The following is a 27,107-nucleotide window of genomic DNA, read 5'->3' on the forward strand; positions in this document are numbered from 1 at the left end:
CTACAGGCTGGCCTTTCCTTAGGCCTACCTGAATTTTACATGTATTGTGAATGATCCTTTCAGAAATCCACAGGCCAAATAGCAAAAGAGCCTTCTAATATACTTAAGCCTGGAGTCAACAATCAAAAGACCTAATAAAGTTACATAGATCCTACATCAGATGCAGGTGAAACCCCGGGTAGGCCATGGATAAAGACTTCTGAAAGTTTTCATTAGGATGGTAGAATAATGAATGTGTCTTACAAATTTGTTATTATAATACATAGAATTTTGAAATAATATTTTCCAGAAGCAGTAGTACTTAACCAGTTAGGCAGGCAGTCTGTATTAATTTTTTACCTTTGCATTCTCCAAATTCAGTAGGTTGTTCTTAGCCTCCCTAAAACCAAACATTTTTGGCTAGAGGTGTTAACCCAATCTCTCAACACAAAAACTGAAAAAAATAAATTAAAAACACCCAAACAACAATCTCTATTGACTTATAATTATGCCCTCTGCTTAGGTCATTAATTTTAAAAAGTAAATAGGGTAAAACATTTCAAGATAATAAACTGGGCTACATTAATTACAATTAAATTATGCATTATGCTAAAATCAACACCATTTGACCTTGAGAAATGACACCACCCTCTCTCCAGTTACAAAAAATTCAGTTTCCAGGGACTTGAGAGTATACCTAATCTGAATGAGTTAGAAACTGTTCTCAGAGGCTAAGCATGATGGCTCATGCCTGTAATCCCAGAACTTTGGGAGGCTCAGGTGGGTAGATCACTTGAGCTTAGGAGTTCGAGATCAGCCTGGGCCACATAATGAAACACCATCTCTACAAAAAATACAAAAACCAGCCAGGCATGGTGGTGCACACCTGCAGTCCCAGCTACTCAGGAGGCTGAGGCAGAAGGACTGCTTGAGCCCAGAGGGTTGAGGCTGCAGTGAGTCATGTTTGTGCCACTGCACTCCAGCCTGGGCAATGAAGCAAGACCCTGTCTGGAAAAAAAAAATTGTTCTCAGAAAAATAAGCATACAAATGAGAGATAGAAATGAATAGAGATATATGGTATCTCTTAAATTAGAAAATCAGCACATATGCATTCTAAATGAGACAAGCATATAAGAGATGTCATCATAGAAGAGACAAACTCAAGTTGAAAAATTTCTTCCCAAACATACTCTACTTGTACATTGACTGTAGAATATTTAAGACCCCACACTCTATTACATCACAACATGGTTTATTATGTGAATTTTTTACAATACAAACAAAAATTACAGAAATGCAATATATGAATACAGCTAAAAGCAGAATGGTGACTTTGTTTCTCTTCAAGAGGCTGTGATTCCCATTTCTAGTAAAATAAAGAGACTGCATATAGATAGAAACAGGTTGGTCATTAGCTTCACAATTTTGCCTAGAAATGATATATAAATGCATTTTTCTCCTTGCTACTTACCATAAAGTGTAAAAAGGGAGTTAAAGCAAAGTTTCCTTGTTGGTTCCTACCATAGGAAAGATGCTATATTCTATTTTAGCAGGGCAAACATATGGAAAATATCTAAATCAAATGTTATTACAAAAATTAAGCAGTAATGAGATTCTGGCTAAAGAGGGCACTAAATGAGAATAATATATATTTAAAGAATCTAAAACAAACAAAAAGAGGTTGTTATAAAAAAGCTCTAGGTGCACTGTAAGCAAATAGGCTTTTTTTCCCCCATGTGTATTTTTAAACAATGGAAGTGTCAAAAAATAGGGTCAACTGTGTTAGACTAAATTATATTATTGTATATGCTGCATTGAATGGAACCTTTGTATTATAATTATCATAGAGAAGCACAGTTTGCATCATATTATAGCAATTTATCCTCAATGAAAACCTTCCAGAGTCTTTTTATTTTGGAAAATCCTGTAAACGATCAAACCACCAGAACATGACTGTACAACAGTAAAATGTTCTCTTGCATTAAACTGAATATATCTGTTTAATAAAAAAAGAAAATGTAGGAAAGCTACTTAGAACTCTTACTTTCTAAGTACACAACACCCTAGACAATTCAAGGCATCTTAATCTCTATCAAGAAGAACAAAAAAAAATAATTTTTGTCATGCTGTTAAATCCATCATACGGATAAAACTGGTGCAAACTGGTCAAACGGATCCAACAATGATGTCCAAGCTGGCATATTGGTAACTAATACGTAACTGGCGGTCAATAGAGAGTTTAAAGGATCTTCCCTTTCTTCTTGTTCTTTTCCAAGGTTCTAAATAATGAAAGGAAAATAATCAAGATGAATGACCATTTTATAAACATGATAGACAACATGATAACAATAGCTAACCCAATTACAACAATGTTGGGATTTTCAGATTACTACTTTTTCATTTAAAAAAATTACAAGATTTAGAAGTAAACAACTAAGACAATGTTAATCTATAATAGTATTTTCTTGGACAATCAAATATTTGACAAAATTCCAGGATAAGCAGTAAAAAATATGGCAAACCCCATTTTAATATACAAGAACAATTCTTCCCAAATAAAACAGCACAAACTGAAAAATATCAACTGGCATCAAACAGGGTGTTCTTCTCCCCCACTGTCATCTGCATTCTGAAGTGTGACTGCTTTTACAAATCTATTTTCCTATTATTTGGGGAAAATGTTAACAGTAGGCTAGTGTAGTAGAGCAAATGTCAAATCCAAAAATGTTTAGTAGTGAGGATAAATTATAGAATCCTTATAGGAATGCCACTTTTCAGTTTTAAATGAAACTATGAAGGAAAAGAAAACCAAGGTACAAATATTTTTTAATTGTGTATAAATTAAGAGAAAATAACTGATTAGCTGTATTGGAAAGTAAATATCTAACATTTTGTCTTAAGAATTTTGTCATATAAACATAATTCAACACAATTAAAATGTACCCCTAAATATGTAATAGATTTTGAAGCAATGTTCCCTTTGTATGCCAAAAATTGAAAACAACCCTTATGTCCAACAATTGGGAGGAGGAGGTAAGAAATCCAATTATGGTGAGTTAACTGGGGAGAATGTTATGAAGTTGCTAAATCATAATTATGAGGATTAAGTCATGGAAAATGTACTGAAAAAATACTGCTAATGGACACAGGCTGTATTCATCCATATACAAATATTTATCCATGAAAACCATTGTTTGGAATGCATGATAATGGGTGATGACTTTTTAAGTGTTATTCTAATGTTTTTTAAATAATTAGGAAAACAATTCTTTAAAACATTAATACACACATTTCTTAGTAATCTGCTATTAGTTACCTCGAAGATTCTGTTGTTCTGAAACACATTGAGCTTCCCAGTTTGATTTCTCATCCTCAAACTGACGACATTTTTCCTCTAATTCTTTGTGCTGTGCTCCCAAATTCTTTTTCATTTGCTCATGGTGCCACTGGAGCTAAATCACAGCACAATATATAAAACAAAACTATTTAAGAAATCAGAAGCAGAAGTATGCTTCATCCAGACATCCTAATGATAAGAATAGGCACTGAATAGTCCTGTTGTAAATTCGGAGTATTACCTAGAAAGCACTGTCAAGGACTCCTCCTATTTTAGGACCTGCCACCCAAAACGCCAGTGACCCAAGACAATAATCTCGGGAAACGGGGGGCAGGGCGGGGGGTGAAGCAACAAACTTAACAGTATGTAGTACTTTATAATGGAAAATTACTATCTTATCTCATTTTTCTTTAATCACAAATATGTTGGAGGCTGGGCAGTGAAGACCTCACTGTTCTCATTGTACAGATGAGGAAATAGTTGCAGAATTTAAGTGACTTGCCCAAGACTGCTAGCCAGAAAGTGGAAGAACCAGGACTTGAATAAGCCTCCAAGTGTAGAAAGCTAAGACAAGTGAAAAGAAAGCAGGTAGTTTAGGACTCTAAGAGCTCAAAGACAGCAGTGAAGTACTCTGATTCCTGTAAGCAGTGGTTCTCAGACACTGGTCTTCATTCAAGTCACCTGGGATGTTTGTTAAAAATATAGACTCCTGTAAGGAGTAAGGAAAGGATCCAGTTTCAGCTTTCTACTTATGGCTAGCCAACTTTCCCAGCACCATTTATTAAATAGGGAATCCTTTCCCCATTTCTTGTTTTTCTCAGGTTTGTCAAAGATCAGATGGCTGTAGATGTGTGGTATTATTTCTGAGGACTCTGTTCTGTTCCATTGGTCTATATCTCTGTTTTGGTACCAGTACCATGCTGTTTTGGTTACTGTAGCCTTGGTAGTATAGTTTGAAGTCAGGTAGCGTGATGCCTCCAGCTTTGTTCTTTTGACTTAGGATTGTCTTGGCAATGTAGGCTCTTTTTTGATTCCATATGAACTTTAAAGTAGTTTTTTCCAATTCTGTGAAGAAATTCATTGGTAGCTTGATGGGGATGGCATTGAATCTATAAATTACCTTGGGCAGTATGGCCATTTTCACGATATTGATTCTTCCTATCCATGAGCATGGTATGTTCTTCCATTTGTTTGTGTCCTCTTTTATTTCACTGAGCAGTGGTGGATTAGAGACTTAAATGTTAGACCTAATACCATAAAAACCCTAGAAGAAAACCTAGGTAATACCATTCAGGACATAGGCATGGGCAAGGACTTCATGTCTAAAACACCAAAAGCAACGGCAACAAAAGCCAAAATTGACAAATGGGATCTCATTAAACTAAAGAGCTTCTGCACAGCAAAAGAAACTACCATCAGAGTGAACAGGCAACCTACAAAATGGGAGAAAATTTTTGCAATCTACTCATCTGACAAAGGGCTAATATCCAGAACCTACAAAGAACTCAAATTTACAAGAAAAAAACAAACAACCCCCTCAAAAAGTGGGCAAAGGATATGAACGGACACTTCTCAAAAGAAGACATGCATACAGCCAACAGACACATGAAAAAATGCTCATCATCACTGGCCATCAGAGAAATGCAAATCAAAACCACAATGAGATACCATCTCACACCAGTTAGAATGGCAATCATTAAAAAGTCAGGAAACAACAGGTGCTGGAGAGGATGTGGAGAAATAGGAATACTTTTACACTGTTGGTGGGATTGTAAACTAGTTCAACCATTATGGAAAACAGTATGGCAATTCCTCAAGGATCTAGAACTAGAAGTACCATATGACCCAGCCATCCCATTACTGGGTATATACCCAAAGGATTATAAATCACGCTGCTATAAAGACACATGCACATGTATGTTTATTGCAGCACTATTCACAATAGCAAACACTTGGAATCAACCCAAATGTCCATCAGTGACAGACTGGATTAAGAAAATGTGGCACATATACACCATGGAATACTATGCATTCATAAGAAAGGATGAGTTTGTGTCCTTTGTAGGGACATGGATGCAGCTGGAAACTATCATTCTCAGCAAACTATCACAAGAACAGAAAACCAACCACCGCATGTTCTCACTCATAGGTGGGAACTGAACAATGAGATCACTTGGACTCAGGAAGGGGAACATCACACACCGGGGCCTATCATGGGGAGGGGAGAGGGGGGAGGCATTGCATTGGGAGTTATACCTGATGTAAATGACGAGTTGATGGGTGCAGCACGCCAACATGGCACAAGTATACATATGTAACAAAGCTGCACGTTATGCACATGTACCCTAGAACTTAAAAGTATAATAATAATAAAAAAAAAAAAAAGAAAAAAAAATATATAGACTCCTGGACCTTACTCAGATGTACTGAATTAGAATATCTGGGTGTTCATGGGCAGCGGCTATGGGGGACAAAGGGCTAGAGGATCAGCGGGGAGGGGGCAGGGCACAGCCAGGCCAGGTCCGGGGGCTCCGCATGCTGCAGCTATCCCGGGGCGCCCCAGCCGCTGCCTTCGCTGCCGAGCAGTGGGGAGCTGAGCGGGGGACCTAATCCGAGCCAGCCGGTGGGCCTCCAGGAGGTGGCGGCGCAGGGAGGGGCCCAACGTGTGCATGTGGCCCCTGCGGCCGCCAAGGCACCACTGGGGGCGCTGCCTTGGTAGCCCTGGCCCCCGGGCCGGACAGCGGCGGCCCAGGACCACGTGTCTACTTTCAGAGCCCCACTGGGGCCACGGAGACGGCCCAGTGAGGCGCCATGGGAAGGTCACTGTCAAGTATGATGGCACGGAGCAACAGAAGCGCCTCAACCTAGAGGAGTGGATCCTGGAGCAGCTCACGCGCCTCTACGACTGCCAGGAAGAGGAGATCCCAGAACTGGAGATGGACATGGATGAGCTCTTGGACATGGAGAGGGACGATGCCCGGGCTGCCAGGGTTAAGGAGCTGCTGGTTGACTGTTACAAACCCACAGAGGTCTTCATCTCTGGCCTGCGGGACAAGATCCGAGGCATGCAGAAGCTGAGCACACCCCAGAAGAAATGAGGGTCCCCGACCCAGGCGAACGGTGGCTCCCACAGGACAATCGCTGCCTCCCAACCTCGTAGCAACAGCAATACTGGGGAACCCTGCAGCCAGGCCTGGTGCCATAAGCAGGGCTCTTCGTGCCCCTGGCCCAAGGGTCTCTTCCCCTGCCCCCTCAGTTTTCCACTTTTGAGGTTTTTTATTGTTATTAAACTGGTGGGACTTTTTGTGTTTTTATATTGACTCTGCAGCGTGGGCCCTTTTTAGCTAGGATCTGCCTTTGGCGCAACTAAAAAAAAAGAATATCTGGGTGTTAAGTCTGGAAATGCGGATTTTCAACAAGTTACAGTGATTGTAATGCAAGTGGTCCTTCTTCCGCTGTGTATTAATGCTGTAAAGAATGCTGACTGAGAGGTGGGAAAACAGTCATGCAAAGCAACTGAAGAAACAAAGAGCTTTACGTCCAAGAGATCATTAAATAATTTCATTTAGGCGCAAGTCAATCCATTTCTGAAAAAACAGTCACCAAATTTTAAAAATCAGATTAAATCCTACTATGCCAAATACCCAAGGGCTATTCAAAACCTTCAGTTATCCAGGAATTATGTTCTGTTACAGATTTTACTACACTGGTGAGTTAACATCTTGAATTTGGATTATAATATAATTTTGCATACAATTTGTTTTCTTTTTTGCAAGCCCGAAGTGACTTCAGATTTATTCCTATTTCAATTATTTCATGCAATTCCTACAAAACAAAATCACCTAAGACACATTTAAGCAAACATGAGTCAAATCTGGTGAAATCTTCCTGATGACAGCAAACAAGTTACTAAGAAAATGTCAGAAATTAGGAACATAAGAAAATGTCTCTAGTTATTATTTTTTTAATGCAAGGGAACCCCAATATGTCACATGTAATTACCTTTTGTGTTAACTGCATGTAGATAAAGGTACAGGTCACAATCTCTCTCTTAAGAAACCCATGGGGTCAGATGCCTTTCAAAGTTCAACATTTTTCAGTTATTAAAATGACAACACTGCTTAGAAAGGAGCATATACTATGTTTATAAAACACCTCCTGGGCTATCTGGGGCAACAAGTATAATCAAACACATTACTTTTTTTTTCAGTAAAATATATAAATATTCACAATATGTAGGATTAAAACTTAGTTCATGTTAGGGTTTGCAGTTTTCAGAGCTTTTTCCATTCTGAAACTGTGAAAAACAGGACTGTAGACCTATCTAGCAATTAGCAGCAAACTTAAAAATTAACTGGGTTTAAATGCTGGCATACTCAGTTAATTTATCCTTCTTCTCACCTATAAAGGGGAGATGGGCAATAAAATTCTTGTAGGGCTGTGGTGTGCACTAGATGACACAATAAATGAAAGATGCTTGGTGCTGTGGCTGATGTACTGTGCTGCTGGCTGTGCCCCAAACAAATATTTCCAGCATAATGAATTTAAGAAGAAACTGTATTAAGGCTAAAAGGGTTTCTTTACCTATTTATGTATTTACATGTATCATATTTACATAATATATATCATGATCATATACATGATTTGCAAACTCATTACCACAGGGATGTTGGTAAACACACTCTAGATGTGGTTTCATAAAAGACAAAGCATCTAGAATGGGCATGCCTAATTCTCTAATGGCTTAGAGCATTAGTGGGAACTTGGCCCAGAGTTCTTCACGGGTTCTTTAAAATGTTAACATTCCATCCTTCAAAGAGTAGTTCTCACCATATGCCCGGGGCTCTAAGACGCTGCTGGTGCTACACAGGCTCCGGGGCTGCGGTTGCCACACTAAGGCCTCTGCCGCCTGTTCCGGACACTTGGGACACGCAAGTCCCCATCCCCGCTCACTGCAGCTTCAATCTCCCAGGCTTTCTTTGAGGGTGTTCCCTCAAAGAAAGAGGCCCAAAGCTCTCCCCTGCAAAAAAAAAAAAAAAAAGCCAGAAAGGAATGGAGGAGGCTCCCCAGAAATCCACAGCATCTGCAGGACATCCTCACAGCCCTCCAGGAACAGGCAGACAGGCCAGTGTTGCTGGAGTCGGCCCCTGGCTCCCGGGGTTCCCCCAGGCCAGCCCCTGAGCTGGGAGACTGCTGAGGCCCCTATCACCTGAGCCCCACTCCGGTCCCCCGCTAGACTGCATCTACACAATCCAAGGTGAGCGTGAAGGCTGGCTGGGGGCTCAGGACCCAAACAGCCCCTCAGGTGAGCCACAGAGGATGGTCCACGGGCAGTGCCAGGCCTCAGGCGGCCCAGGGCAGAGTAAGCAGCTTTGTGGCAGTGTGGTGTGTCAGCGAGGAGAGCGTTCCGTGTCCCGTTGGCTGGGGCTGGGACCAGGGCACGCAGGAAAAGGCTGTGCAGCCAGGAGGGCCTCCTTCCGGATTTGCTCCTGGGCACACAGCCCTGTGTCTAGGGGCCTCCCAGGGTGATGTCTAAAGTCCCTGGCAGCTGTGGTCCTGAAGAGAGGCCCACCCCACAGTACGACCTGAAGACACGTGAGCAGGAGCCACCAGTAGGTGGGCGCCAACCCTGAGAGTGCACAGGGGAGTGTGGGCGCGGGAAGCCAGCCTAGGGATGGCGTCTGCACCCCCAACACGGAAGTCTCAGCCCTTTCTTTTCTCTCAGTGGGCGCCCGGCAGCAGCGACTGCCTGCGAGATGGGCGGAAGGGAAGGCCGTGGCCGACCCCACTCATGGAAAGAACACAGGCACAGGCCGGGACGATACATCAAGCTCGCGCCCACGGCCCTCATATGTCCACGAAGACCATGAAGCACCAGCCCGACCAGCGGCATGGTGACATGGATACTGTAGATAAGCAGCTCGTTCACCAGGAGGAAGTCCACACGCCAGCGGCCCAGCAGCAGCAGCAGCAGCAGCAGCAGCACCCACAGCTTGCGCTGGAAGCGCAGCAGGACGCAAACGCCCAGGCACTGCAGGCAGAAGAGGGCGGCCAGCGGGCCCCAGAGCGCCATGGTGAACAGGCTGCAGCTGAAGTAGAGCAGGAAGTGGATGAAGCCATACAGCCAGCGCGTCTTGATGCACACGTGGAAGTTGTACTTGACGCGGGCCAGGTGGGAAACGCGCAGCGGCACGCAGATCGCATGCAGGCAGGGGGTGTGCGGGCCGCGGAAGGAGCGTACCCGCCGCGGGATGGGCATGACCGGCACTGGGTCCCAGAGGCATCCAGGCGACGGTCTCAGCGTAGGGGTCATGGGTGCCTAGCCCTCGGAGCCCGCAGCTGAGCCTCGGGTGGTAAGTGTCGCGGAGGCGCCAATGTCCTGAACCTCCGGGCCGGCCGGCGATGATGGGGGCCAGGCCTGCGGGCGCCCCTGTCCCTCGCGGCTCCGTGCGCAGGGCAGCCGCATGCTGTCGGGGTGCGCCGCTGGGGGTGCTGGCGGGGCAGCTGCGGCGGTGGTTCACGTGGCCCCGGCTAGGGTGGCCCCGCGGGGTAAGGGGCGCCCTGGCGCAGGGGCTGGAGGCGTTTAGCCCAGCGTGGGAGCCATAGCGCCCTCACTCAATGGCCACTATAGGGTGGCCTCACGCCCCCTCCACCCACACCTACCAATCCGCGCTTCCCTTCCCCCTGCTCCGGGCCTGCGCTGGGAGTCCCGGACTCGACGCTTCTCGAGGGCCTATAATTTTTAATTATAACAAATTTATGTTGAGAAAACTTCATACTGAAATCACTGATTTATTTTGGGATTACCCATAGTTTTTTCCTACTATTCTCAGACTATCTATCAGACTACTGTTCTATGGATTCTTATGTTAAGTTTATCCTTTTCTCCATCTTTTCTTTCTTGCCACCTACCGAAGGAAATGTCTCCAAGGTCTTTTTGATTAATAGAAACTAAATGTATAACTCGACATCTAGAAGGGTTTCAATATAGCAGATATGTCTGCTGGGATATTTTGTCATTGCCCTGCCCAATGTCGCAACACTAGGAGTTACCCTGATACTGCATTATAAATAAGGCCCAACCCTGTTAGCAAAAATATCACATTCCCTAATTTTCTGTCCTTTTACTGTGTGTAATTTATCGAGGCATGTCTTTAGTTCAAAAAAGGTTATTTCCCTCTTTTTCATTCATACACAAGTCTGGTCAATTGCTATTATCCTAACACTAGTTTTTGTGCATACATTCACCCCAAACTCTCATCTTTAGTGTTCTTATGCCACCGGTATAGAATGGCTTATAATTTTATTTTTCACAATTCACACTTGTTCATTATAACTTTAATAATTCATTATAAGTATTCTATTATGCTGTCCTACCTAATACACTAGTGTCCAAGCACTTATGTATTGAAGTCTGTATTATTTTATTATAAACACAGTGCTTCTAGAAATTTCTCCATTTTGTTACACTAGGGTATTAATTTTTAAAAAATATGTATAAGAAAGTTATCGATAAATTTTACCGAAGATACTATTTAAAAAGGAATACAATGTCTGCTAAGAGATGGAATATTGTACTGATTACCTCAGCTTCAGAATGCTTCAGTTTTTGAACTTTTTCTTTGACCTTCATCTCAAACTCCTGCTCCATCTCCATCTTCTTCATTTTAGCGACATGCTCCCTTCTTTCTTCTTCCATCTGTGCCAGAGGGCTCCTGTCATGAATATTAAGGGTAATCATTAAATGTCTGTGAATACTATGAAAGAGCTAATGAAAACAAATGAGATGCTATATATGTATGTATGCCATTGTTAATATATTTATAACCTAGAACTTCTTTCCATGATATTTCACGTATAAAACTTACCAAAAAAATGTAAAAAACAAAGATGTTCTTTAAACTTACTGCATATCAAATCTAAGGATGATGACATACCAAATAAACTGTAGAAGGAAAATGGGGAAAAAAATTCCCAAAATACATTCACAGAACAAAATATCAGAAGAAAATCATTTGATTTTGTTCTTTAAACATTTTAACATGAAAAACAGAAAATGAGTAATGAAGTTAACATATGTAGAATACTTTTAGTTTTACCTAAAATGTCAAGTGTTACAATCTCTTCTAAGCTACTAACACCACAAAAACGAGCAATATTAGTATTAATTTTGGTAACTGAACTGATACGCTGGAAACAACTACTAGTCAATACCTAGAACGCTATTTAGGTATACAGAATATTTCTAGGCCTCTTATGATAACTTCAATGCTCTTGAAAATTCATTCAACTTGGCCAGGTGCGGTGGCTCACACCTGTAATCCCAGCACTTTGGGAGGCGGAGGCGGTTGGATCACAAGGTCAGGAGATCAAGACCATCCTGGCTAAGATGGTGAAACACTGTCTCAACTAAAAAAAAAAAAAAAAAAAAAATACAAAAAATTAGCCTGCCGTGGTGACGGGCGCCTGTAGTCCCATCTACTCGGGAGGCTGTGGCAGGAGAATGGCATGAACCTAGAAGGCGGAGCTTGCAGTGAGCTGAGATAGCGCCACTGCCCTCCAGCCTGGGCGACGGAGAGAGACTCCGTTTCAAAAATAATAATAATAATAATTCATTCCACTTAAATATTTCACTGTCTTAAGTTTTAAAGATGTTCAATGATTTAAAACACACACACATACTTTAGAGATAATCAGGAGCAAATATTTTGTTAATAATTATTTTTTAAATGCCAAAATATAGACATAAGCATAGTTAAATTAAAAAAAAGTTCTCTCTGTTGACATTAAAGTCCATGGACTCAAATCTCTTTGGACAATTGTGTTCAAACCTTTTCACACTGAGATATATTTACAGGTGGGATTTATGTTAAGGCTGAATACTTACAGAGACACAAGAGAATGCCAAAGTACCTAGTGCTTTCATCCCAGGAGCAGAAAGAGAAGTGGGCTCTTTGCTTTGAGAATCTCGGAAAATTATTCAATACCCTGGGACAAATTAAATGCGGTAGATCCTTCTTTGAATTTGTTAATAAAGCACACTTGTTTTGTCTCCATAAAAACAGGCTTTGACCATTGAGGTTTATATTTTAAATGGGTAAATTTTATTGTAATACACTAATTTTAAGAAAAGAATTAACTCATGGCTTAAAAACAAAAACCAGACCTTGGATTTCACCCATAACTTTAAGGCTGGTCATTTCAACCCTGATTTGACATACTCTTATTATGGTGTCTTTTCTCTTTATTTGGCTAAATATTTCTGACCATCATAGCAATCTTCTTTTCTATCAATGAAACAGGCAAGAGAGGTAGATAGAAAATGTTAAAAACAAAACAAAAAAGACGGAATATTGGCTACTAGTTTTTCTTAATGAAGATGATCTGTTTTTGCAATTGTGTAAATTAGAATAAAATGTTGTTTAACTCAAGGGTATTTCTTCACTGAAAGAAAACTTACTTCTACATGCAAACCTGCCATATATTTTTTCAATTAAGCAATGAATCAAAAGTTCTAAAAATGAAACTAACCAGGCATATTAAAACAAGAACCTGCATTTTAAAAGTAGAGTCAGCTGAGACCGGGCTACGTGGCTCACGCCTGTAATCCCAGCACTTTGAGAGGCCGACGCGGTGGATCATGAGGTCAGGAGATCGAGATCATCCTGGCCAACACGGTGAAACCCTGTCTCTACTAAAAATACAAAAAATTAGCTGGGCACGGTGGCGGACGCCTGTAGTCCCAGCTGTACTCCGGGGGCTGGGGCAGGAGAATGGCCTGAACCTGGGAGGTGGAGCTTGCAGTGAGTGGAGATCGCACCACTGCACACCAGCCTGGGCGACACAGCGAGAATCTGTCTCAAATAAATAAATAATAAAAACAAGTAGAGTCAGCTGAAATACATTTTTAAGTGTAAATATCATTTTTTGTTTTGTTAAAAGTTGATGAGATCCTTAATATATGTCGCACATTAATGGCAGGTGTTTTTAATACAGTTGCCTCTGATCTCTGGAGCACACACACTGTCAGTGACTGCCCTCAAACAGCATACCAAATGTGTGTTTGTGTTTGCCAGCATTCTTCCAGTGAAATTTGTTACATTTTCAAAGAATCTATAATTACCACTGTCCCGTAACACCCCAAAAATCTTTTTTAGGCTCTAGAAAAGAAATAATCTAAAAACAATTTTTAATTGCTAACCTTAAGAACTGAATATGTATATTTAAGCAACTTGATATTATTTAACAATATAATTGATTGTAAATACATTAAATTAGAAATCTGAGATAATTAAGTATCTATTCCTACTTATATAACTTATCTATAAAATGTTTATTTTACTTTATCCTTGGGACGGAGCAGGTATTTTGGCACCTAAATTATTATTTAAATAACTCCAGGGGGAAAACAAGAGACTGCAGAGAAAACATGCAATGATGTTTCAAAATCTTCTTTTAGGCCAGGCACAGTGGCTCAATGCCTGTAATCTCAGCACTTTGGGAGGCCAAGGCAGGCAGACTTGTGAGTCAGGAGTTCAAAACCAGCCTGGACAACATGGTGAAGTCCCATCTCTACTAAAAGTACAAAAATTAGCCAGAGGTGGTGGCGCACACCTGTAATCCCAGCTACTTGGGAGGCTGAGGCAGGAGAATTGCTTGAACCCAGGAGGCAAAGGTTGCAGTGAGCCAAGATCATGCCACTGCACTGCAGCCTGGGTGACAGAGCAGGGCTCTACCTGGAAGGGAAAAAAATAAAAAATAAAAACTTTTAAATTCAAAATTTAAGTATTAAAAATCCCTGTATAGTAAAACTGCTATGTCTTTGCAAAAACAATCCCCTGCCTTACATGCCTTCAACTGTATCAAATCTAAAGGAACAAAAATTAGCGATTTAGCACATTTAAAGTGAAGCATGCTAAAAGCTTTCACAATTAAATTATTAAGGTACGTGCTCTAATTAAAAAATTTACAGTAAAATTCACTAAAGCTAATTTATTTCCCAAATTATGTTCGTAATCATTACACTAAATAACTATGAAAATAAATATGCTGTGCAATTATCTTCTGAAAGTCTGTTCAAAGTGCTAAACCTGCTAAATGTGTGTACTTTCTAAAAGAAATCTGCAATATTTAACAGTTAAGATACTGTAAGTTTTTTAGGCTTGTAAAAATAATCCCACCAAATATACTCAAATACTGTGAAAAAATGTTCATGCATAATTAAAATGAATTTTTTCAAGTCTCTCACCAGTAAAAATCTTTCAAATTTTTAATTTTTAAATTAACCCCTCACTTCTAGTCATCTTTATTAATTTTCAGAAAATTGAAACAAAAAATTGTGCTTACAATATAGAAAATGTAGGGAGATCACTTTTTGTCTTCACATTTACTGTTTTTTTCCAAGTAAAAACTTTTATTAAATGGCTGGAAAAACCATTTAAGTTATATCATTGCCTGCCTGCTTTTTAATAGGAAACTTTTACCCACACACATATAGTAGTAAAGCTTATAAATCTATCAGCGAAATTAAAAATCCAGACAAAGAAATGAAAAAAGCCTAGTAAAACAAGCAAAAAAAAAATAGTTACAACATAACCCGAATATGAAACTGAATCCCCAAAGATTTAGCTCCTTCTAGGGTTGTCTTCATAAGGTTAAAATTCCTGTAAGCACACCCCTTCATGTGACCAATATGAGAATTACAGCCACCACATAAGGATGACCTAGTCAAGTTCTACTTTGCTGCACTACACATGACCCACATTTGGAATGTAATAAAAGACAATCATGTTTCATTTAGATTATGTGTGGTGGTCTTTCCTAAAAACCACATGAAGCTAATAGATTTACATACTTTTGCTCCAGTGATTAGTAGGTCACTATGTGCAAAATTTTCCAAAGGAATTTCACTTAAATAATTTCAAAGATCAATAAAAATTTTGAGTAATAATTGTTGCCAACATCTTGTTTGGCCAAGTACAAGTATTAAAACCAAACATATCATTATAATTTTATGAAAGGATACTTGAATAAAGAGTAAAAGATATAACTGAATAAGTTCATTTTTTTTGAAACAACTTGAAATTTTCAGAAAATTGTCTTCATTTCTATTTAGATCAATGAAAACTCTTGGCATGTATCAAGAATTCTGAGGATCTGCCTTTGAAACCTGTATTTTTAGTCATTTACTTATAAAGTTTTCCCAAGATGACTGATGGAGAAGGTTATAGAGAACAGAAAAATAAATTAACATAAGGGAAAAAGAGACTAGGGTGTGCCCCAACTTGGAGCAAGATATCTGTTGTCACAATTGGTACCAATGATAAACCTCAGTCTGAAAAAGAGTCACCAATCAAATATGATTTAAAAGTAAAGGGTACAAGGAAGATCAAGGAAAAAGAAGGCAGATAAAACTTCAAGGAAGTTTAGCAAAAACAAAACAAAAACAACAACAAAAAAACAAGATGACCCTCCTCTTATTGGGGATCACTTCCTTTAAGAGATCAGCAATCTGGATATGATCAACTCTTCTCCCTTTCCTTTACAAACCTTTGCTGAATTTTCTTTGATTTGAGACGTTACCCTTCCTGTGGCTTTCAACCACCCACTACCCTCCATACAGGGATGCAAGATACATTCTCTAAGAATGTAAAAAGTACTTAGATGGCTCCATACTTTCTTTGTCAGAAACAGGTAATTACTGGATAGCTGCTAAGAACAGCATCCACTTCTCCAAATCTACCCTTGAGACAAATTATAGCTGACTGGACAAGTTCAGCTATTCTTCAGATTTAAGCCACACAATCTAATTCTTGTTTTAAGTCCCTCTAAAATAGAATTTTTCTAGGGCTATTGACATAACAGAAAGGCACATTTTCAGACATCTACACATATGTTTTTAATTTTTATCTCATGTTTCAATAGACTCTATAGTTTGCCCAAAACTACCTCAGAAAATTTAAATATAAGATAAATTGATCTATAGTCATGCATTGCTTAACAATGGGGATACATTCTGAGAAATTAATTTGTCATTGCGTGAACAACACAGAGTGTATTTACACAACCCTAGATAGTATAACCTACTACACACTTAGGCTCTATGGTATAGACATTATAATATTATGGGATCTTGTCATATATGCAGTCAGTCATTGACCGAAACATTGTTATGTGGCACGTGAATGTATTTTACTATTCACTGTCTAACATCTTTAAAGAGTTTAGCTTATATTCTAAAACTAAAGTGTGATTAGCATTTTGTGAAGCATACATCGCCAAAGATCAATTTAACTATAAATTTTCAATAGGTTCACCTTCCATTCCAAAGTTATTACAACTCTCAACCCCTCCCCACTACCACTGTCAAAGAATACATTGCTATGGAGAGTCAGTCGCATGAAAGCAATACAAAAGAACATTAAAAGAAGCCTAAACTCACACCTGTTTACTTCACCTAAACATTAGTCTTTCTTTTCAGTTATTCATGGATATGTATTGAGCTATGAGGAAAAGGACCTTACATCAGCTAAAGCACCATAAGTTGTAAATGATTTTTAAAGAAAAAATTAACAAAAATATTTTTTGAAATTGCTAACATTTTCAAGACAATGTAAGATACAACCAACAGATAAAACTTCTAAGTGATTTCTTTCAGATTCAGTATGTGTTATTCAATGAAGTAGTAATAATCTAATTTATCAAATCATATCAGATATCTATTCCAATTACAGCCATTCCCCAGTTGGCTTGATCTTCTAAAATGTTTATTTTCCTACTTATTAACATAAAATAAAATATGCTAGCTCCTGGGGCAATTTGCTTTTTAGTAATGCAAACATTTCTTTTTTTATTTGCATAGGCAAAGTATGGTCATGATTCCTCTTTTTAAGAGATATATTTCCAGTAGAATTCAACTATTTATGTTTTCACCTGGGATATAGTTTACCTCACGTAGCCACACAGTAGAATTTTGTATATGCAGAAAAAAACGTAATGATACTGTAAAGTTTACTATTTTTCCTGAATTATCTTACCTGCATCCAACAGCACTATTAAAAAGCCTTATATTTGAGACATGGGAACAAATAAACAATTCCTTGTGTCTACAACATAACAAATGTTTAAAAAATATATTGTTAAGTACATATATTTAACAAAAAATACGTACTGGTAGTATTTTCTTTTAACATACAAAATTATCAGTAGCTTTGTGTATGTGTTTCTTTTAATGAGTTAAAAAAGTTTGTCGTTAATGACAATGAGTTTAAAGTGAATTAGGATTTTATGAATATTCACTATGATGGATCCTTACATTTTTGTGCCAAAGTTGCTCAATAAACATTTTGCTCAAAAGAGATAAAAAGCCTTCCTTTTGTTCATGTATTGAGGCTTCCTCAAACAGAATCTTGTACTTTAAATATTTGAGAAGGGATATTTTTCTATTCCATTATAAGGCATGTTAATCACTATGGAAAACACTATGGCTACTTTGAGAACTTGTCTTTCGTACTTATATAGTTGATCCTTTAGGATTATTGTCTGATGGTAGATAACACCTAGCTACATAGGCACATTTAAAATGGTTTTGTAATACAGCTATGCACTGCAGAATGACATTTCAGTCAACAACGGACTGCATATATGATGGTGGCCCATAGGAACTGAAAAATTCCTACTGCCCAGTAGCATCTTGATTATCTTGACCCTGAGTAGGCCTCGGCTAATGTGTAAGTTTATGTTTTTGTTTTTACAACAACAAAAAAAGTTTTAAGTGAAAAAAGAAAGAACTTTTAAAACGGAAAAAAGCTTATAAAGCTTTATTTTTGTACATCTGTTCAATGTGTTTGTGTTTTAAGCTAAGTGTTACTAAAAAAGAATCAAAAAGTTTCTTAAAGTTTAAGTTATTATAAAAGGTACAGCAAAATACGATTGTTAAAGACAAATTTAAAAAATAAATTTAGCGTAGCCTAAGTGTACAGTGTTCATAAAGTCCACAGTAGTGTGCAGTACTGTCCTAGGCCTTCACATCCACTCACCGCTCACTCACTGACTCATCCAGAGCAACTTCCAGTCCCGCAAGCTCCATTCACACCAAGTGCCCTATACGGATATACCATTTTTAATCTTTTACACTGTTTTTTACTGCACCTTTTCTATGTTTAGATACACAAATTCTTAATATTATGTTACAACTGTCTATAACATTCAGTACAGTGACATGCTATATAGGTTTACAGCCTACAAGCAATAGCTAGACCACATAACCTAGGTGTGTAGAAGGCTCTACCATCTAGGTTTGTGTAGGTACACTCTATGATGTCTGCAGAATGACAAAATAGCTCAAAGACACATTTCTCAGAATGTATCCCCATTGTTAAGTGACATATAATTATGATCTTCAATAATGACAACGTTTTTAAAAGTAGGGCACAGACATGGTTATCAGCTTCTTCACACATCTCTTTTTTTGACCCCAACATGAAACCACCACAGCTTGAGATATAAGCTCAACAGGACAAAGCTACACACTTCGTAGTCACTTACACCACTCTAACAACCAAAAGAATAAACCGAAACTCCAGCTAATTTACTCCCTGGAATAGGAATAGAGAAGGTAACCAAGAATAAATTCATCTAAATATTCCTTTTGTTAAGGTCTGTCCTTTGTTTCCACATGATCTGTAAGTGAAAACTCTACCAAAATGGATCATTCAAAAAAGCTTCTACTATTAACAAAGCCTAACACAATATAAATTTATGCTGTTGTTCATAGAGAACATTATCCAAATTTTCTACTGAGTAGCCAGGAGAAATTTAATGAAAATGAAACAATATGATGATTGACTACAAAAGTAATACCTTTTTTGGAGAAAAAAGTATATACTTACTTAGTCAGCTGCCCTTTATTCTTGTTGTTATCAACACCATGGTAAGTCACAGCTGCCAGTTTTCTGCTTCCGTAGTTCTCATAGTGGACATTATTAGTAACATCTTTCAAGTCCTAGATGTGTTCCGTCATAAATAAACAGCAAGAGTTTGCTTCTATTAATAGCTAGGGGGAAAAAAGCTAAACAAGCTTTAATATAAATTCAAAATTTTACCGAAACAAAAATTTCAGATTTAAAATGAACAAAAGACTATTGTTAAGGAAGGTGGTGGCATTCATCTGTTTTCATTTACAGTCAAAGTAGACCAATAAAAAAATAAGCTAATTTAGATTCCATAGAGATTTTCAGACCCATAAATCCCCCAAAGCAGTTACTGAACGATGACCTTTTATGAAAGAGTATTCATCTTTATATTATCTATTTATATACTAGACAAGAGACTGTAGATTAGCTACCACTGAAGCTCTTAAAATCTAAAAGAAACTGCCTTTTAGCAATATTACTAAGGTAATATATGAGTTTTTGTTAATACATAATAATACATTTCAGATCACATATCAAGCTGTTTTCAAACTAAGGAATTTTAGAGTAAATTTCTGTTTCTTCAAACTGTCTAGGTGAATGTGCTATTTTGGTTAAACAAATTTTTGCTTACAGCATTTCTATCATATATAAAATCAATACACATGAGATAAATCTACAATACTTATGGGATGCCATCATTATTTAATAATCCAAGACACTGATTCTTTTAACGTTTTAACATACAAAATTATCAGTAGCTTTGCATATGTGTTTCTTTAAATGAGTTAAAAAGTTCATCATTAATGACAATGGATGTGTCTATGGATGTCCTTAGCTGTTCTATGGATGTCCTTTACCAATGTAGTGTTCTTGGATACACACGGTGTGGCAATACTCTATATTGTCAGTCCTCCCTCTTGTCATCATCTATTCTATCTCAAACTTCCTATATCTGCCATCACTAATCTTCACCACTTTACTAAAACTCCCTTCTGGGAGACAAACATAAGGGTGTATTGTTGACTGGGCGTGATGGCTCACGCCGCCTGTAATCCAAGCAATTTGGGAAGCCAAGGCGGGCCAATTGCCTGAGCTCAGGAGTTCAAGACCAGCCTGGCCAACATGGTGGAACCTCATCTCTACTAACAATACAAAAATCACCTGGGTGTGGTCGTCGGTACCTGTAATCCCAGCTATTTGGGAAGCTGAGGCAGGAGAGTCGCTTGAACCCAGGAGGTGGAGGTTGCAATGAGCCAAGATTGCGCATTGCACTCCATTCTGGGTACGAGTGAGATTTCATCTAAAAAAAAAAAGTGTATTGTTGTACCGTTTTTATCATTCCTTACATCCAGAAAACCTTTACTGTTACTTCACAATCCAGTTTCTTGAATCTCCCCCTTTGTGAATAAAATGTGATATTCAATTACTCTGATTCATATCATACTGACATTTCCATGCAATTGTCTGATAGTTCACTCCCCTTAGTCCTAAGTCTGGGTTAATCTCATAAAAAATCTCATATCCCAGACTCTGTCCCTCGATAAATTCATGTTCTCTTATAGCCATAACTGTTACTTCTAAAGCTCTACCACACCACTTCAGGCAAGTCGGGCAGCTTCCTACTCCTGGCATATCTGGTGATTGACACTGAACAGTTCACGCTAATTTGTCAATCTCTCGTCCAAGAGTTCAACTGCTTTAGAAACCTTTTTCTGGGCCTTGACATGAAAAGCATTCTAACCATGACTATTTTCTCCTTGGTTGTCATTCATTTTTGGCACAAGTATATGTCACAGGTGACATTATAACTCTTCAACTATAAGCTCCCCTTTACAAGGAACATGCCATTACCTTTTGTGTCCCAATGCAGATAGCAGATAATAGGAATTTTAACAAAATTGGTAACTCAAGATTGAAGCTCAGATATGATAAACACTTTTTGAAATAAATTATTGTTACCAGTTTCTCTAAGTGGAAAGTAATTAAGAACAAACACTAATACCAACACAAAAAAATGTTTATTTTTTATTTTTTATTTTTTTTTGGATACAGGGTCTTGCTGTCACCCAGGCTGGATGGAGTGCAGTGGTATGATCTCAGCTCACTATAACCTCGGCCTCTCAGGCTCAAACCATCCTCCCACCTCAGCCTCCTGAGTAGTTGGGACTACAGGCATCCACCACTATGTCCGACTATTTTTTGTATTTTTTTTTTTTTTTTTGAGACGGAGTCTTGCTCTGTCACCCAGGCTGGAGTGCAGTGGCCTGATCTCGGCTCCCTGCAAGCTCCGCCTCCTGGGTTCACGCCATTGTCCTGCCTCAGCCTCCCGAGTGGCTGGGATTACAGGCGCCCATCACCACGCTCAGCTAATTTTTTTGTATTTTTAGTAGAGACGGGCTTTCACCGTGTTAGCCAGGATGGTTTCAATCTCCTGACCTCGTGATCCGCCTGCCTCGGCCTCCCAAAGTGCTAGGATTACAGGCGTGAGCCACCACGCCCGGCCTATTTTTTGTATTTTTAGTAGAGATGCAGTTTCACCACGTTGCTCAGGCCAGTCTTGAACTCCTGAGCTCAAGCAATTCTCCCACCTTGGACTCCCAAAGTGCTGGGATTACAGGTGTGAGCCACTGCGCCCGGCCTAATTTTAATTATTATATATTACATATCATCACTGCATCACTGAAAAATCATTAAAGGTTCTAAGAAGAATACATGAAATGTTTGCATGAATGTATAAAATAAAAGGTGAATTTACTAATTGTTAAACTATTTTTGTTAGTGTCATCTAACATTTTAGCTAACGAATGATTTTCCCTTTCACTAAAATCACTTTCACTTCTATATGACTCTGATTTTTTCAGGTTATAAAAGTCTTTATTTCCATTTAATTAAATATGCTTTATCCTTTTATTATTAAACCCACTCCTCCATTCTCAAAATAATTTAGTAATTAGCAATACAGTTTTCCCAGTTTCAGGAATTTGTCTCTTCCATTTCCCATTGCTGATACCATAACTCTTTCTGTTCTCCTTTTGTTTTCTTTCCCTATTTGATTTCTGAAACACTCATCTCCACACCCTAAAAATATCTGTATAGTTTTCCTCCTTTCCATTGTCTTCCTTGGTTTGCCTGGAGTAAGTCAGTTCTCTTAATTAGCAAACACTTCTTTGAACTTGCCTCTTTCTTAGAAGCAATCACTGTTCCTTTGACCTGCAAAATTTCAACTACTTGGGATTTACAGACATCTGCAATACTGGTATGGTATTTCCTTCCTTCAAATATTTATTAAATATTCACTAGATGCCTTTGTCATAAAGACATGAGCTAAATTAAATATACATCTTTTTAATAATATGTAACTTTAGAGTTTTCAGGCATAAAAGTCTTCCTGCTCTGCTGTATTAAATCTTCTTGCAGGCATGGTCAGTTTGCTCTGTAATGCTTATACTAGGGAGGCCCCTCACTAGCTGCCAGGCTGTGAACCTTCGAATATTTAGCCTCTGGCCTGGGTCGGTGTGGTGGCTCACACCTGTAATCCCAGCACTGTGGGAGGCCAAGGCAGGCAGCTCACTTGAGGTCACAAGTTTGAGACCAGCCTGGCCAACATGGTGGAACCCTGTCTCTACTAAAAATACAAAAATTAGCCGGGTGTGGTGGTGCATGCCTGTAATCCCAGCTACTCAGGAGGCTGAGGCATGAGAATTAATTGAACCCAGGAGGTGGAGGTTGCAGTTAGCCAAGATCACACCACTGTACTCCAGCTTGGGCAACACAACAAGAATCCATCTCAACAAAGCAGCCTCTGGCTCAGTAACTAGCTTTCTCCTCTATGATCTTTTAGGTATGTAGGCAATTTTTGATTGCATACTTTTAAAATACACAAGAAAAAGTTATAGAATACCACTGTGTCAAGCACTGGGCAAGTACCATAGAATATTTAAAAACAATAGGAATGCAATGGTAATTAGTATTTATTAAACATTCTCTACTTATATACTGTCATAGCCGATTATATTATTAATAGGTATTCTTTTGAAGTCACACCTTAAGAATGGAAGAGGAAGGAAATAGTTCATAATAGAGCCTGAAGTGTTGTATTCTCAAAACCCAGAGGATGACCTTCTCGTGCATTTGCTCTCCCCCACTAAGTGAGGCCTGGCAACCCCAACTGTTCAATCAACCCTATCATGTAGTGCCTACCAAAAACACCTGCTCCTTTGAAAATAAAGATGAATTACATGCCAATTTCTTTGATTTCAAAATTCACTCTCATCTCTATTGTATTTCTTGAGATAGCAGTTTGACTCTCTTAAATTTTCCCCCTCACTTCTTACTTGGGAGAATGACCTTCTTGTTATTCCATGATTTCCAATTATTATCCATATTTATGTTAGTATCTTTCTTTACACAGCTAAAGAAATTCTTATGTTTTGGGAAAGTGGGTAGAGGTATGAAAATGAATAGGTATCAACTTAAGACAGACATCTATAACTGGATGTTAAAGAGAGTATGTGGTAAAGGCATAGAGAAGCAAGAGAGGTAAGTGGGAAATGGGGAGTGAGGTAGGGAAAGGAAGAAATGTATCTCAACATGAAAACACTGAGGATCATTTTGATGCCCTTTCTGTTCCTTACCTACTAACATCTCTAGTCCCATTACACTTTTTCTTCATGACTTCCTCTCTGCTGCTGCTTTTCTAATTCATTAGTAAGAGATCCTCTTTACCAGCCCTGGTCCTCTAATTAGGATGGCCTCAATGTCCTGCTCCCATAGGCTCTCCTTTTCTTTTTTCAGCAAGTGTGCAAGACACAATTTAGGGATTTTTTTCCTCACCTCGTAGGAAGACTGGTTTTGCTATGTTTGCTATGTTCTAGTACATAAAATGTGCCCTACTCACCAGCTACCAGGCTGTGTACCTTTTAACATTCAAATTCTAGCTTTTGACTCAAAAACTAGCCTTCCCTTACATAGTTTTCACAAGTTTTTCACATTAAGAAAGAAGAGCCTCTTCTATTTAACTTTCCATAGTTATTTCAGTATTAAACCTCAACACAAAGTATAATGATAAAATAAAGAGACTAATTTTCCTATGTATCCCTAGACACACAAATTATTTTGTAACTTTTATCATGACTTCAAAATCTTGGAGAAAGGATCATCTACAGGTAGTGCTTACTTCATTGCTAGACTGAAGATATAAACTTAAATTAGCTACATTTACAGAAGGCATAAAAGTAAATCTGTCCAACTCTTATTTAGTGAAAGAAAATCTTATGCTATTTCCATCATTGCTTGCATTTACCTTATCAACATATTTCTTAGAATTGTAAAACCACAATGTTCACCATTTTCAACTGTAAGAAAAAAACAGACCGCAAATATTGTATTTCCACTATGCCTAGTCTTTTCAAAAAATATTTCACAGAAACTTGGGAGGTAAAAACAAGGAGGGGAAATGCAAAACAGCTTAGATGAATTTTTTCAAGATTTAACACTAACAGTACTCAATGTAAGGGCATGACAGAGAAGTGTACTGTATTATTGCCTTATTGTAGTTTAATCCTCAGAAAAAGATATGTAAACCTAATAAATGAGCTCTCTGGAAACAACTTTGAAATTTTGAAAAGGGAAATCGTGTATTTTCTCATTATTGGTAAAAAATATATTTATTCTATAATACATTTTAAAAAGTCAGTGGTGTAAGTGAAGGGAGAATCACTTTAGAAAAAATCTTAAGGTAACCAAAATGAAAAACAGAGCCAAGAACTTTAAGGTTCTTTACTTTATTTTTAAAGAATCCATCACAAATAGGAATATTACTTGGGAATAGAGGGGTAAACTACAAAAGAGAGATGCAAATCAATTTCTCCGGTGCCTATTTTTAAGGGGTATATAAGTTCTAAAGCCTCAGCTCAGCAACTGAAAGTTGCCTGGGCATGACAGAGAGAGCTGGGAACAAGGTACAGGGGTCATTGTTGGGAAAATTGCCAATAAGGACAGTAACTTGAAACAGTACCCTAAAAATTAAAGAACTGTTCAAAATAAACCAGGGGTAGTGGTGTGCGCCTATAGTGACATGATATGGGAGGAGCATGACGTGAGAGGATCACTTTGAGCTCAGGAGTTTAAGGCCAGTTGGGCAACATAGCAAGACTTTGTCTCTTAGAAAAAAACAACAAAGCTCAAAAATAATAGCAACAAACATAAAACAATCATGTCTACATTTTGGTTTCAGCTTACTATAATACAGAAGATTAAATATCAGATTAAACCAATACGATAAACCTATTGCCAAGAGGAAGGACTTCTGAGGTTTGGTGTTATAACTAAGATTTTATTGGTATTTAAAACTCCTTACTTAACCCTTAATAATTTAAGAGAGCAGGTTAAAAAACAAAAAAACTCCTTACAAAACTAGTAAAGAGGATCTCTTACTAATGAAATTTTTTTACTCTAAATATGTGATGTCAAAAAGGGCAACTTTTGCACTGAGGAAAGGAGACTGTAAATGTTTTAACTTGGCTTATACATTTCAAAATAATTCTTGAGGGTCCATGACCCATCTGACATTCTGATAAAAGTGACTAGCCTTCTCTACAAAATGTCTGATTCCAGGAGGTTCACTAGATTCCCTGGGAGCAAACTTTACCTGGGGCCCCAGGTAAAGAACCCCTGAATTTTAGGTATGTTTTCAAATACGAAAACAAATAGATGTAATGATGAGGCAGGGATGCCAGCCAGGGTGGGGCAAGTTGAGTATCTCTTATTTGAAATGCTTGGGACAAGAAGTGTTTTGAATGTTTTTGGAATTCTGGAATATCTGTGTTATACTTACTGGTTGAGCATCCTTAATCCAAAAATCCAAAATTCAAAATGCTCCAGTGAGCATTTCCTTTGAGTGGCATGTCAGTGCTCAAAACGTTTTAGATTTTGCAGCAATTCACATTTTGAATTTTCTCTTTAAGAACGTTCAACCTAGGCCGGGCGAAGTGGCTCACGCCTGTAATCCCAGCACTTTGGGAGGCTGAGGCAGGCAGATCACAAGGTCAGAGGGTTCGAGACCAGCCTGGCCAATATGGTGAAAGCCTGTCTCTACTAAAAATACAAAAATTAGCCAGGCATGGTGGTGTGCACCTGTAGTCCCAGCTACTCGGGAGGCTGAGGCAGAATTGCTTGAACTCAGGAGGCGGAGGTTGCAGTGAACCGAGATCGTGCCACTGCACTCTAGCCTGGGCAACAGAGCAAGACTCCATCTTAAAAAAAAAAAAAAAAGAATGTTCAACCTATACTATAACTTTAGGACTTAACACATACTTGCCTGACTTAGTAGGATACAGGTTTGAAAAATATGAATGTACTTAAGAGGAAAATGAGACTACAAGAACCTGAAATCAGTATTATCCTTGAAATCTAGACTATATCAATACCGTATGCATATTATACTACTTACTATAAATACAAATTTTTAATTACTGTTTTGAGATCTTATAGAAAGTCATTCACTGAAGAAAACCTTACCTTCAGCAACACTCCAAGGATACTGCCTTCCTCTGACCCTTTTGCCATTAACTTCAATGATAGTATTACTACCCACCACAGCAAGAGGTCCTATAAAACAAAGTATTCTTATTCAAATACATCTCTGTAGTCCTCACAAATTCAAGAATAAAAAAAGTTACATTACTCAACAGATTGCCCCCCCAAAAATTACTTTTGATAGTTTCTACATTAGTTTTTATAGGCCATTTAACAAATATTTAGTAAATTGACATCACATGGTATTACCACCAAGGTAAACAATAAATAAAATTAAATTTTCTCTTTAAAGTTAAGAATATTCAAGCATATACTGGTCAAATTATTTCCAAAAATCACT

At 38.4% G+C, this 27,107-nt stretch overlaps 1 long non-coding RNA gene and 2 pseudogenes across 1 annotated transcript; 1 reads left to right on the plus strand and 2 right to left on the minus strand.

The window, feature by feature from the left end:
- Positions 1-1,215: 1,215 nt before the first annotated feature.
- Positions 1,216-8,131, minus strand: LOC139362937 (uncharacterized). Its single transcript, XR_011622568.1, has 3 exons — positions 7,320-8,131; positions 3,297-3,432; positions 1,216-2,259 (listed from the first exon to the last, which is right to left on the minus strand). It is a non-coding gene; the product is annotated as an uncharacterized lncRNA (long non-coding RNA).
- LOC139362499 (protein phosphatase 1 regulatory subunit 14B pseudogene) lies at positions 5,781-6,415 on the plus strand (annotated as a pseudogene).
- Positions 8,132-8,343: 212 nt separating the features above from the next.
- LOC139362936 (transmembrane protein 250-like) overlaps positions 8,344-27,107 on the minus strand; it is a 42,855-nt pseudogene continuing 24,091 nt past the window's right edge.

This window comes from Macaca nemestrina, chromosome 4, assembly GCF_043159975.1.
Source record: "Macaca nemestrina isolate mMacNem1 chromosome 4, mMacNem.hap1, whole genome shotgun sequence".
Taxonomy (NCBI): domain Eukaryota; kingdom Metazoa; phylum Chordata; class Mammalia; order Primates; family Cercopithecidae; genus Macaca; species Macaca nemestrina.